The sequence below is a fragment of the Macadamia integrifolia genome, chromosome 5 (genome assembly GCF_013358625.1).
Source record: "Macadamia integrifolia cultivar HAES 741 chromosome 5, SCU_Mint_v3, whole genome shotgun sequence".
Classification (NCBI taxonomy): Eukaryota; Viridiplantae; Streptophyta; class Magnoliopsida; order Proteales; family Proteaceae; genus Macadamia; species Macadamia integrifolia.
In genome coordinates this window covers 21,580,283-21,595,441 of record NC_056561.1, presented here as the reverse complement: position 1 = coordinate 21,595,441, position 15,159 = coordinate 21,580,283, and the positions used below count along the sequence as shown (strand labels likewise).

General features: G+C 40.0%; 1 pseudogene; it reads left to right on the top strand.

Moving 5' to 3' along the window:
- Positions 1 to 5,880, top strand: part of LOC122077955 — an 18,497-nt pseudogene extending 12,617 nt beyond the window's left edge.
- Positions 5,881 to 15,159: the final 9,279 nt, after the last annotated feature.

Below are 15,159 nucleotides of genomic sequence, written 5' to 3'. Positions count from 1 at the left end.
TAAAATTTTGTTCTGCACACGTGTTCTAGTGGCTGTTAAGGCATCAAAATGTTGATAGTAAAGGACATCATAATATCATTTTAACAGGTTTTCTATCAACATCTCTACCTGCTCTGCTTCTGAAGGCCTATCTACCATCTTGGTAGCCTTGTCTCTGAATCTCATCAAGAAGGTGGTGAATCCTTCTTTATGCTACTACCTCAACGTCTCAAGCTCCCGACGTTTCACATCCACCTTAGTGTTATAGGAGTACTGAATGGTGAAGGCTTTCACTACCATTGCCCCGTTCTGAGTTTGTGATGACTCCAGCTATGTGAGCCACCTCAGCTCTGGTCCTGATAGGGTTAACATGAAGGCCTGCCCAATCTAGTTATCTGCAAGTTGCCATGACTTGGTGATACTGAGAAAGACTTTGAGATGAGCCTTAGGGTCTCCTGACCCATCAAACCTATGAGTCTGGCACTTGAATTTTTCTAGATTTCTTGCCCCAGAGAAGAAATTCATTTCCTCAGAATCCACTGTTTGGCCTTCTGAGCCTTTTCCTGCTCAAATCATGCTCTCCAACTTCTCTAACTGCTCTCTGAGTTTCTTTTCTTTTCCCATCTCTGGAGGCTCAAAGCGGACGTGTGCTACAAATTCCTCTTCTTCATCTTCAATCACTACCTTAGGAGGAGGGACCCTAGAATAGACCCCTCGTTGACCATTCAGATGGGTAGTGAAGATTCTCTCTGAATAGTTGGTCAAACATGCTCTGGTTCACCTGAGTCAACCCGGGAAGAATTCCCACGATGACCTGTAGCTCCATTCTGTTTTACACCCCCCATAGCCGGTGTCGGCTCATTCTTGGGATCAGCTCTGGGAGGGTTCTGAAGTGTATGCAATATCTGAGCTGTCCCTCTCTTGACTTCAGTCTTTTCTATCTGCAAGGTCTCCACAAGACGGACCCAGGCCTGTTCGGGTGTTTCCATTTTGGGTGGATCCATGCTTACGGGGCTGTAATCACCTGGTAGTAGACAATCCCAAAGAGATGACAGAGGTGATTCTGGACTTAGGCATGTCAATTGATTACCCTGACGTTCCAAAGGGACCGGAGAATACTTTAGGTGTGGAATTGTTCCTGAACCAAAAATGATTTATTTTATTATTCTTAAATTCCCTACACCTTGTTCATACATTCACTAAATAAACAGACATTAATTCATCCAAGGTCAGTCCGCTAAATTGTAGGGGTGGATAGGGTTTGATGCCCTTGGTCCACCCAATGTCATAAGTGGGAGATTCATACAAATGGTTTGTTGAGAATATTCCCACAAAACATTCCATGTAGTAAAGTCATGCTTTCCTTAATCTTTTCCCACTAGGTGTACTTCCTCCTGATTTTTCTCGGGACTTCTCAGGACTTGATGTGACTGCGATGGGATTGCCCTTAAGTCAAGTATCTGGACATTCTTCTTAAGGAGGAGGGACACCTTTTATCCGAAACCCACTTAGGAAAGTAATTCTTTACGTCGAAAATATAATATAGGAACATTCCTTTTCAAGACTGCAAACAAATCCTACAGTTAGCTTATGGCACTCCTAGCTTCTTCATCTATTTTCTACATGATGCGAGCATGCGGTAGATACAATAGGATCGACAAGGCTTCCTTGATAGGATCTATATATGCAAAGTACATGATCCTTTTGATATACCCGTAGGTACGAGATCAAGGGGGTGACATCCTTACCCATTACTCATGAATACACACGAGGTTAAGCAATTGGCCATAGGGTGGTGGAACCATGAGTGATTGTGTACAAAAGAGCAACGTAGGGTAACCATCATTCGATCTCAGAATGCTATAAAGTGCTCGGATCTCCCTAAGGGTGCTGGCACAAATACAGACATCCTCGCGTTTGATGACGCATTCAATCTTAGAATGTTATAAAGTGCATGGACCTCCCTGAGGGTGCTGGCACAAATACAACATCCTCACTGTTTGATGATACCTTTCATTCTTGTACAGGAAGCAGCTATCATTTGCTCTCAGAGTACTCTCCATGACATGCACTGACCTCCCCAAGGGTGCGGGCATGACAGGGAGTCCCTCACCAAATGATTTCACTTCGAGCATGATGCATGATGAGTTAGTGAATACAATTACAAACATGGGGTTAGCTAAACATGTTTTCAAATAAATGTAGTGGAAAATGTTCTTACATTTAAAGGTAGCATCTAGTGTCTGAAACTTGACATTTATCCCCAGTGGAGTCACCACTATGAGTGTCCCTGCTGGAGAAATGGACTATGCGTCTCCCCCTCTCTCCTCTCCCTTTCTTCACTTTCATGTGAGGGGAGGGGTTCGTGTTATGGTGTGCTTTTCTTACGGGCCCCACACCACTGTATCGCCGTTTGGTGATACATGGAGGCCTATTTTACAAGAGTGTAAAATTCATCATTTGAGACGGGGATTTTGATGATGGTCCAATTCGGGGATCAGGATCATGCAAATGGGGTTTGGAGTCACCACCTAGGGTTATGGGCCTAAGACCCGGGGGTGGGCTTGATTCCAGGGAAAAGGGCCCAAAATTTGGTCTAGTCCAGAGATTTAGGGTAAGTGTTAGGTTATAGAGTTAGGAAGGTGTTAAGCGCCCAATTTGCTCAGTTCAACCGGTCTTCTTACTAGATGCTTAAGAACGAATATTTTCCACAATTGTTACTATTCCACATGTATGGCTAAGTTATCACACATATATACATTAATTAGATTCAAACTACTATATACACTAAAACAAGGCATGTATAAAGTCTACATTATGACGAGTTGGTTAAGAAATTATACCAGAACTTAACCCCTATTTCGGGTCAATAGGGATGGCCCCTAACTAGTACCAGTTTGGATTATCTTTCGTGTTCTCCTGGCTTTGGGGAAGATGGTCTTAACCTCCAACTTCCTTTCTGGAGAGTTGCTGATTGTGATGGTATTCGGACAGAGTTCCAACTAGGAACGGTCGCTTTTGGATTTGGATTCGGACAGAGCTTTGGCTAGAGAAGGTTATTTCTGGATTTAGGATGAGGTGGCACTCCAGCAGAGCTTCCGCTGGGGATAGGCTAAGAGAGGGCCAAGCTGAGGTAGCACTTTGGCAAAGTTTTCGCTGGGAATGGCTATTTCTAGAAAGATTTCAGGGACACTCGGACTGGGGTTCGGCTAAGAATGGCTATTTTAAAAAGAAACGGGCTAACCTAAAAATGGATTGAAGAACTCCAAAGTCCCGAAGAACACTTTAAAGATCCAAACAGAGTTTCAGATCTTAACAAAATCTCTTCATAGACTTGAAGAACCTCAAAAAGGGGGTGTTTCTATCTCAGGAACGCTCAAGAACACTTAGTGTGCAGTGGGGGCGTGCGGCGAGGGTGTGTGGTGGGGGCGCACAGCGTGCGGCAGGGGTGCTCAGGGTGCAGCGAGGGCGAGCAGGCTATGCAGCGGGGGTGTGGAGCATACAGCAGGGGCATGCTGGCTAGGCTAGTTGGCTGGCTGGCTAGCTTGGCTAGCTAGCTAGCTGGATGGCTTGGCTGGTTGGTCGGTGTGCATGACATGTGCGCAATAAAAATGTGGTTTTCCAGAGAAGATTACGGATAATCCGACGATCCGATTTTGGCATACCATATATTGTTGGAATCGTATTTTTTAGTACGATCCATCTGTAAAGTCATCTTAACTTCCTTCATATATAAAAATTCAAAATTAGACCCCCTTCTCTCCCGTGCGAGGGTTTCTAATGTTTTAGGCTCGGGGGTGTTTCCATCAGCATCTCTGTTGGTCAAAAATCGGAAGTCGCATCCAAGATCCAAATTTTATCACTGCCAGGGGAGGGTGAAAAAATTGGGTGTCTACAATAGCATGGATACAGCGGTGGAATCATATATGGAGGAGTGCCAAAAGGTGGGAATCATGGAGTCACCATGGGAGGTGTACCCCCTGGCTGGTCTTGTGGTGGTACTGCAGGAGGTGTACCCCCTCTGTGCATCTAGGGGTGGTGCTTGAGGAGATGTACCCCCTGATTGAACTTTGGCACCCAACACAACAGGAGGATCCTATGGAAAGGTTACCACACAGGGGTGCTGACCCATTTGCATAAGGTTCAACTATTGTTGCACGGCATTTATAAAAGTCTACTGCTGCTAGAGTAACTTCTGCTAAAATGCTTATTGCAAATGTTAAATGAGAGCCGCAACATCATTTAGAGTGATGATTGGAGGAGGATCCGGGATTTCATGCATAGGTGGGTCCTCAACTATTTCTTCCCATCTAAGGCCCACTCGGGATCGAGGCCCTTGAGGACTAGGTGGTTGTCTGACAAGACGGGGACCATGAGGGGCTCCTCGTGCATTACTACTGAATCTAGTGCGTACCATAATGCTTTGTACCTGAATTTCATCAAAGTTAAGTATGATTAACTGCTGCATTTATTACATGTAAGCGCAAAATCAGATGCATATCATGCCTCTGATCACATTATCATACTGGATTCCATCATTGTAGTGCGTATCCACATTATTAACCTCCATATAATAACATAATCACCCCACATGAGTATGCATGCAAATTTTATTGCACAACAGCTTACAATTCATGTAAAAATTGGGGCCTACTAAGTATGGGAGGTAGATTTTTCAAATTCGGGGTATTTTGGCTCTAAAAACCCACACCGGTGGGTAATACCGGCAAGTGGGCAGGGTTCAGGACCCACCAGTCGCTAGCGAGGTGCTGTTAAGAGGGTTTTCTTGCCCTCATTTCATTTACTTCTCATTCCTCTCACTCTCTACTCTTCTCAAATGCATTTGAAGCATCAAGAGCAAGGTTGGAAAGTTGCAACCAAGCACTCTACACACTCACATTTGGGTTAAAGTTCTCAACATCAACCTCAAAACTTCAAGTAAGTGATTTTTCTCTTTTGTACTTTGGGATTTCAGTTGTTCTCGTTCTATACCCTCTAGAATTCGTTTTTCTTTTGATTCTTTCCAACTAGAATGAATGTAGCAAGTGGGTATGTCATTTATTCCATGATTCCCTTCTTTAATCACCATATTTGTCATTTCCATGAATTGTTTAACCCTATTCTTCCCAATTTTGCTGTTTTAGGGTTTTATTATTTTCTCTCTTTTTCCTTGCACAATGTCTGACCCAAATGAGTTTATCAACTCACATTTGGTTGCATAATAGTGATGAGAATGACACATTGTATGTATGCTTCACTCATCACTCCACATGAATTTCCACTATTCCTAGGTTAAGGTTCATGAGGAAAATTGGGGGTTTTTCCTTGTTTTGACCTCAATAGGATTAAGATATGTGTACTTGTGTGCATTTAAACAATCTTTTACACATTATTTTCAAATCTTCCTCAATGCTATGAATTCCCATGGTTTATGCTATTCTCCCTAAAGTTTCTCCCTTTTTCTTTTCTCCTCTTAGAAATCTATCTAGTACATTGTGTTGATACTAGCATGGGCATTTACATAAGTCTATGATTTATGTAAAATGCTCTAAATCCCTTGGCCTTTATTTGCATAATGTGCATTAAGAACTAATGACCCCATGATGTTCACTTGGTCATTACATTGTATTTTTCAATTACATTTTTCTATCATCTTATCATTCATACATGAACACATTATAACTATGGCATTGGAACTATAGGGGTTTTCTCCTCTTGTTTGTCATTCAATATACATTGCCCCTACAATGTACCTAATATGAGTGTCCTTCACACAAATTTTCCTCCTTATGATCCTATTGCATGGATCCTCTTTTATCCCTTGCTTTAACTAATTCCTCTTGAAGTCTTTGTCAATCTCTTATGTTTTCCATATGGATTTTGCAGGATGTCATCACGTAAAGGTAAAGAGGTTGCTTCCTCGTCATAGAGTGGAACCGCTCCAAGTAGTAAGAGGAGAGGTGTAGCCCCAAGCTCTTCAGCACACAGGGCTCGAGCAAGGAGGGGTACTCCGGTGGATCCGAAGGAATATGATGAGAGTATGTTCCAAAGCCTCGAGGCAGCCGTAGCTTGGTCTACCTTCTCTAGAAAACCTGTACTTATGGAGAAGACCATGGTGGTGGAGGATTTTTCTAGGTTGCAGCTGTTGGAGAAATTCACTGCCCTAGGTTGGCAATCTATGTTTTCCATTGACACTGTATGCTATCCTAAGCTTGTACGGTTGTTCTACTACAACCTTGATGTGTCATATGACAACAGAGTATTTGCCCTCGCGAGCTGGGTGAAGGGACATGACATCAGACTCCCTATAGAGCTGCTAGTGGAGATTTTGGGCATCTTCATGGAGGGAAACTGGTACTACTGTCCTCCCAGGGGCAAGGCCTCGGGCCCCTTCATGAGCCAGGATCTACAGAACCATATTTATAAGACTATATGTGGCAATGCAGTCCGTCCTGAGTCCAAGACTGCATTCATTCCTGAGGTTCGGCTCTTCATCCGCCTGGTTCAATTCAACCTACTCCCCAGAGCAACCGAAACCAAGTGAATTTTATGCGAGCATACCTGGCCTATTGCATCTATATGGCCCTGGGAGATGCTTCTCGTATATGCCTCCCCTTTGTCATCATGAAGACCATGCAGTATCACACTGCACATCCATCCAATGGTAACTTCTCGTACGCCTGATCTCTTACCCTGATATTTGAGTATTTTCATGTGGATCTACAGGGTGAGGAAGTAAGGTCACTGTCAGACAAGTTTTCCCAGGGAATCTTACACAAGATGGAATTGCATGGTGTGATGAGAGCTGATGAGGAGGAAGTAGCTCAGGAGGGGGATGATGAAGAGGAGGATGACGATTACGTTCCTACGGTGGAGGAGGAAGAGGAATTGGAGGATGAGGTTCCCATACATGTAGCACCACCATCTCCAGGTGGGGCTTTCGATTTTCAAAAGATGATGGACCGGCTAAATGCATTACAAGCAGGCCAAGAGTAGATCTTGGAGAACCAAGCCCATATGGAAATGGATCTTACATACCTATCCGATTCAATGAGCTTAGTCTCCACGGAAGTGACGAGGAGCCTAAAATAGCTCGAAAAGGAGGTGGATTTGGTGAACCATCGCTTTGACTATTATGATCATCGGCTTAACATCAACTCAAGGTCCCGGGAAGAAGAAGTCTTCAATGATACTGATTTATAGTACAGCAGTTTGGAATGGTTTTATGTAATTCTGGTTTTTTTTTTTTAGGAAAACTCTTTTTTTATTTTGTTCTTCTTTTCTCTCTTTCATTATGTTACTTTCTTTTGTCTTTAACTTTTGTACTCTCCCTTTCTTTTTTTCTTTTTTCTTCTTTTTTTTTTTGTACTTGCAACATGATGCAACTTTAATCTTTTATGTCATTACATATTTTGATGTGAAGTCTTTTACATTATTAGTCCTATAGAGTTTTCGACTTATAAGATGTGAGTAATTAGACCATCACGCTCTGATACCATCGTTATCATACCATGTTCATATAGAACCAGACTGATGATCGGGTTCCCTCTGGGTAACCCAAAACCACCAAGATCATCTGATACAGTAACCACAACACATCAAGCCATATATTGGAAATAAAATAATGTATTTCAGCAAAAGTCTTATTATATATATATACCTATAAATTTTTTCACTTACTCTTGACACCCAAATTGTTGTACATAGAATATTTACATGTGGGCCCATAGGCATGATATTTACATAAGAAATAATAAGCTAATTATCGAGAGCACGAAAAGGGGAATATGCCAAAGGAATAAAAAAGAAGAACTGTGTTTGATATTAATTATTGTTGTCCTGCAACACAACTCTCACATGGGCATCCGACTCGGTGATCAAATCCCTCTGAGACCCACCAATCTCCCACTAAAATTTTTCCAATGGGCCCTGGCTCTTGTTCCTCTATGGGAATCCTGTAAAATCATCTAAAAAGGTATGTACACGAGGGATGAACTCACTAGCTTAGTAAATAGAAAGAAAGATTCACACAAGTAATTACATTTCAAATAATACTATATGCATGACATTCATTTTAGGCCTATCCACCTAAGCAGCATTACTAATCATAGTTTTCGTGCTACTCACAACCACAGTGTGTGTATGCCCTGGGTACGAGACGTGTTCTCCATCCTATAATACACCTATAGGGTTGTCGGAGAGGGCCAACCGTGAGTACTCGAAAAAGTATATCGTGGCCGACCCGTAGCAGAAATATAAATCATAGCCGAACCATAGCAAAAAAATAAATCATGATCGAACCACAGCAGAAAATAAGTGCAGTACAATCGGCCCTCTAAATATATCACTAAGGTTTCCAACTATCCTAATGATCAATCAGGCGTACTTCTAACCACCATGGCGGTCCGTGACCAATGCTTCCCCCTAGTGATAACCCAACACCTAAACCCCTATTGGGAAGGGTCGTAGAACAAGGGAATGTCAAATCCTAACCACATGCTCCTATATGAGATAGTATAATTGTATAGTACTTCCATGTCCCATTCCACGGTGTACCAATGTATTTATTTTCAAGCCGACTATGGCATCTAGTCTAGCAATTTATCGCATGCCAAATTCATCATCACCATCCAATAATTTAATAATCCATGCTCATAATTCAAGCAAGAAACAAGTATTTGGAATTCAAACACAACATATCAATTTTATAAATGCATCCTATGGTAGAAAAGCAAATGCATGAAGATGGCATTTATAGATGACATGATGATATATATATGACGCAATAAACATTTCAAAAATTTAAGAACAAAGTCCTCTCTCCACCTACCTATTCTTATACGAGAATATACAGACACGGTACGGGTAAGATCCAGCTTGCGAAGACAAAAGTCTCAAAACCTGACATAGACAAGAAACTTAGAATATGTCCATTTCGAAGCTATAAAATGACGTAAGATATGGTCACGACACATTTAATAGTGCAAAAGAGGTTGTTGATGAGTTTGAGTTCAAACAAAGTTCATTTAGACCACAGGTGGGTCATACTGGTGGGTAGGAGGACCCACCTATGCAAACTACCCAAGCAGATAGCACTCAGACACACACCAGTGGGTGCTACCAACGGGTTTGGTACTCATCGGTCCTACTTGCCAGTAGGACCCCAAGGCTAACCCAAGATCTGTGGGTGCTACCCGGGGGTCTTGGTAACTGGTGGGTAGGATCCCGAAGCCCAGGCAAGATCAGTGGGTTATACCAGTGTGTCTAGGTATCCACCGGTCTTATCCTCCCGTATGCTCCGAAGCCCAGATAATACTAGGGGGTCACACTAGTGGATCTGGTTACCCGCCGGTGCTACCCACCGATGTTCAACGAGTTCTACTATCTTTCTTCTCTTCTTCATCTCACCTCTTGGGAATCCAAAGGGGTTGTTCCCAACACATTTCCCCCACATTTAAGGCTTCATCCACCTGAACATACCATAAATCTAAGTTCACATCAAGATTTTGGAAACAAAATCATACCTTAGCTCAATAAACCTCAAAAACTTAGGATCCTTTTCCCCAACTCAAAATGTCACCCATTCAAATCTTGATTTCTCTTCCTTTAAACCTTCAAGAAATTACATAAGATTTCTATTAACTCTTTGATTTGACCACATACAAGAGGATTTCATCATATTCCAAGGGTTTATGGCGTTGCTTTCCTCATTACGTAGATCTCAAGGCGCCAATCACTATTCTGGTGATAAAAAGGCAAGATGTGGCTTTGGAAATCAAGGGGGAACACTTCCTTCACTTCCTTCCCTTCTCTTTCCTCTTTTCTCCCTCTTCTTTACTTCTCTCCACCAAACCCTTACTGAAATAATAAATGGGAGAGAGAGAAGTAAGTGTTATTTATATCTTGGGTTATAAATATCTACTAAGGCTTGTTTGGTTTTGTCATTCTGTAGTCTGAAACGCATTAAATCGTGATACTAGGTGATGTAGTCAGAATATTTGGGCACACATGACTTCATTATGATGGGGAAACTGAAAAACGCGTGCTCACCCAGGTTAGGCTTACTAGGGGCCCACGTTCCCCCACAGGTGGGTCACACTGGGGAGGTCATCCGTTGTTAGCAAAAATGAGAACGACAAAAAAACAGAGACGTATGGTATGGGTTTTAAACAGATAAAAATGATGAATGGTACAGTAAAAAAAATGGTCAAAAAAAGGGAACGACAAATGAATGGAAACAAATGGTACGAGTATTAAACGTGTAGTTTTCAAAATAATGAAACCAAAAAAAGGTAATATACTCATGGAATTTGAGAGATTATTACCAGTATACCTGCATCTAATATTCTAAACTACAACAGCATCAAACATTCATGCATATATCATCCAAAATATAGCATCCAATGTAAGTTCCAAATTAAAAATTAATACAACATAATAAAAATCTACATCTCAATGAGTACAGGGAATAATGGAGGAGCTTAACAAAGAGGGTTCTAAACAAAAAAAAATCACGAAGACACAATGAGATGGCATATAATTGGAAGAAGGCACCACAAAGAAAATTACTAAGCTATGGCATTTCCATGGTCTTAGGGACAGCTACAATGAGATCAGCCATAAAATTGGAAGAACAAGTTGTTTCTCATTCTTCTATAGGGTCCAATGCTGGAGGGATCAAGTACATTCATATGCTTTCTCATTCTTGTACAGGGTCCAATGCTGAATTCATTATGTAATCGACTATAAAAATGGGGATGCATGGTGTTACAAATATCAGCAGATCTAAAAATGGGGATGCAATACATGGTGTTAAAATATGTTATGTTGATTGATGATTGTAAGTTTGTAACAAGTAATAGAGCGAAGAAACAGGTAAGAGAAATTAACAAATTATTGTGAATATAACGAGAAATTAACATGTAAAAGATGAATTACATATCATTTTGTAATCAACTATCCTTCAAGGACCATCAGGTAATGAAACAGGTAAGAGAAGAAATAATTCTACAAAAAAAAAAAAAAAAAAACATATCAGTTCATCTTTTGCCTTCTCGCAAATCACAATAGGAGAGTTATCTTCTCTCTCTTTTCTTGTTTAGTAGAAGAGAAGCAAAAAGAAGCTTGGAGCCTTGGATTTGATTTTAATGGCGAACCTCAAGTAACAAAGATGAACTGGAAGATGCTTCGATTTTCAATCCTTCATTCCTCCCCGGAAGACGATTAGAGTTTCGATTTCAATCTCTAGTAGAATAGCAGATTCGATGAAGTCTTACGACTCTTACTCTTGAGATTCAAGCATTCAACGACGTTTGGACAATCTAATATTCTAATGGGTCTGAGACTCTAAATTTCGAATGTCTGAAACCCTAGCGTGAATCACAAGTTCACAACGAATGGGGTTTTCTTTTTTTTCTTCTTAATATAGTAAAATTCCTATTCTACCCTAAAAATATGGAAACGCGTTTAAAACGTGTTTTAAATGAATTTTCTTGCCGTTTCTATTTTTCCCCATATTGTATGGCAGCATACAGCAAAACATGTTTAAAACGCCAAAAAGGGCAATCGCATTTTAAACGCGCTTTTGCTAAAAGTGGTCGTACCCACCAGTTGGCCAATACATAGCCAACCTTGCTGGACTTTGGTGGGAAATTGGGTTCTCAATGCGTATCTCACCCCCGCCACTTGTTGTGGACCAAACTCTCATCATCCAATACATAGCCAACCTTGCTGGACTTTGCTAGATTTCATCTTCTTTCTCCCAAGTTGCCTCCTCAAGTGAGTGGTTAGCCCATCGCATCTTTACAAAAGCAATGGATTGGTTACGAAGGGTCTTTATCTTCCAATACAGTATTTCAACAGGCTATTCTTCATAAGTCATATCAGTCTCCAAGTACTCTAGTTCCACAGCTAGCACATGCAATGGATCATAGACATACCGCTTCAATATTGAAATGTGGAATACATTGTGAACATTGCTAAATGTAGGCGGAAGGACTAGCATATATGCTACTGAGCCAACCCGTTTCAAGATCTCAAACGAGCCAACATATCTTGGACTCAACTTGCCCTTCCTGTAGAACCTATGTAAACCCTTGGTAGGAGAGATTTTAAGAACCGGAACTCAAAAAACGGTAGCATACTCATATAAATTAAGGAACTATTATATGAATATTTGCTTCTAGTGTTTAAAACAGTTACAATATTTAACATTAATGCCTATACATCTCATGTCTCATTATAAGTTTTAAGACATATCATTGAATATCATCCAACACCAATTCTAAATTCATACACCACACATGCCCAAAGTCTTATTGAGCAATGTGACTAGGTTATGGTGTTGTTCATTGTTGTCAACACACTCTCGAAGTGATATATGTTCAATTAGAGTTAGTTGTCATCACTTTAGAAATATTTATCCATTTGCTTTAGTTGAGATATTTTTTTAGTTGAACACTAGGCTGACATTGAACTAGGTTTTGTTGTGTGTTGACCATTGTTAACAAAAATGGGAATGGAAAAAAATGGAAATGGATGGTATGGGTTTTAAACAAGTTGGACTTGTTTTATCATTTCTAGAAACTAATTTGAGAAAAAAAAAAGAGGCTGTTGTGCCCTATAAATCTTTCAACTATTTAAACATAAAAAGAGGCAACCGAACCCTCTCTCCCTTTTGGGCATCTGATGATACTATTGAATTTTTTAACGGCATTATGTCTGCAAAAAACGTTTCGATAAACAAATTTATCAAACATCAAAAAATTCGTTTTTATTTTCGAAAACCTGAAAAGCCGTTTCTACTGTTTTTAGGCACAGAAACAACAGAAACGTTATCAAAAGGTGTCTTAGTATCAACTGGCTTCAATTGTACTAGCAACTGGACTGGGACTAGGAAACTAACCTCAATATATACTATGATAATCTCAATATTCCCATTATACACTCGTTTTAAATACAGAGGCTCCGTTTGGTTGCAATGGGAATTTAAAGGGAAGGGAAGTGAAATTTTTATACTTTAACAAGAAATGTTTATAATCATTACCCCATATGATTCTATAAATTACTTGATTTTCTTAATCAAATTTAGTTATGATATATTTTACATGTAACTTTTATTTTACATATTATAGCAAAGTGTTTTCGATGCAAAGTATAATGAAATATTATTATTTTTTTGGATGAATATAACCAACACTTATTATAATTATCCATAAATTGTCAATCTTTTTGCATAGTTCCTTGTGCTCGCCATTCAGTTGGAAATCTCCATGTAGGCGACCTTGTTAAGTTGGAATAAGGTTTAGGATGTTGTTGTCTAGCCTACGTATTGGGTGAATATACCCACATTGCATATCCACCTCTTTGAGTATTATACTTTGATGACTAGATATTGCAACCATAAAGAGTGTAATTATTGCAACAATAGTGACATACTAAAGAAGAACATTTGTGGATCTAGTATTAGATATTTCAATATCCAATTTATCTTCTCTTTATTATTGAAATTAATGTTATAATTAACTATATGTTTTGGATCATGTGTCAGGTGCATAATGTCGGTGGATCCTCTCCAATTGGACATTATACGAAGAATCTCAGAAAAAAGAGCAATGCATGTTGAGAACAACCCACCTTCTAGGGAGTGGACATATTCTAGTATGTCTGGAAATTTGGAGGGTGAATATGAATCTACTGATAGTGGAGACGTTGGAGGGCAAGCCATGGTTAGTAATGTTGTAGATGATTCAGTATTGTCAATTGGACCATCCATTGATAAAGATATATCAAGTACGGACATTGTTCTATATGATCAATCCAATCACGTTTCAGAGTTGATCTGGAAGGGTGAGGTAATATATTTGTTGTATCTGCGTGTAATATAATCTTTGTTTTTGTCATGCACAAAATATATGACCACTAAGTTTCTTGTTTCAAATTTACCCTTTTTCAGAAGAGACGTGTGCTACGGAGTAATGAGCATAGTCGAACGTCCACTGAGTGGAAGTTGAGTAAAGAGCAAAAGCGGTTAGTTGAGATTGCTGGATTCAAATACTTACGCCTTATAGGGCATTTCCAAATGGATCGGTGTCTATTGACAGCATTGGTGGATAGGTGGCGAAATGAGACTAATACATTTCACATGCCACAATTTGAGATGACTATAACTTTGGAAGATGTGGCATATATTTTGGGTCTTAGAGTAATCGGGAAGGCTGTTACTGGGAAAATGTACAAGGAGGCTGAGGATATACTAGGCATGGTACTTGGACAACATCCCTCAGATCCTACCAACACGAAGGCTCTACGGAGTGGTTGTGTCAAGCTAACATGGTTGAGGAACCAATTTTCCCATTTGCAAAGCAATGCTTCTGAAATAGATGTTATTCGTGCTACCCGGGCATATTTGTTACATCTTCTTGGAACTACCATATTTTCTAACACATCCGGAAATATGGTTAGTGTTTCATATCTACCATTGCTTGCTGATTTCGTTGAATGTGCAGAATATGCATGGGGCGCTGCTACTTTAGCTTTCTTGTATAGGGCATTGATGCATGCCTCAAGGAAGAACACTGCTAATATTGGAGGTTCAATGACCCTATTTACAGTACGTTAACTAGTTAATTTGGGACTATGATTGTGCTTCTGAATTTTAGGAAAATTGGTTCAAGTCTATCTGGCTTTTTTCTTTTGACCTATACTTTATTAGCATATCTTAGTGTTTGTTATTCATGATGCATGTTTAACATGGATTTCAAATTTAACTTATAGGTATGGGCTTATGAGCGCCTAGGGGTTGGTAGACCAGATGTTGTTCGCCTATGTAGGCCTTTCCCCCGAGCTGTTAGATGGAAATGCCGGCGTAGAACTGACAACATTCATAATTGCTATAGACCGTATCGGCAAGAGCTTGATCAACTTAAGGAATGCGAGGTTAGTAAAATCTATTTCTCCCTTTTATTTTAAAATTTTGTTGGGTTACTATATGTGTCTTCCTATTTCATTTAAGAGAAACATATAAAGACCTCCCCCCAAAAAAGGGCCTCCTATTGACTTCTTTTTCAACAATAACTCTCTTATAACATTAGAGAATAGCTCTTTTTCTCTGACTTTCCTGCATCATTCTGGTCCATAGATTGAACCTGGTTTCTTTGCATCATTAGTAGGTTAGCTGCA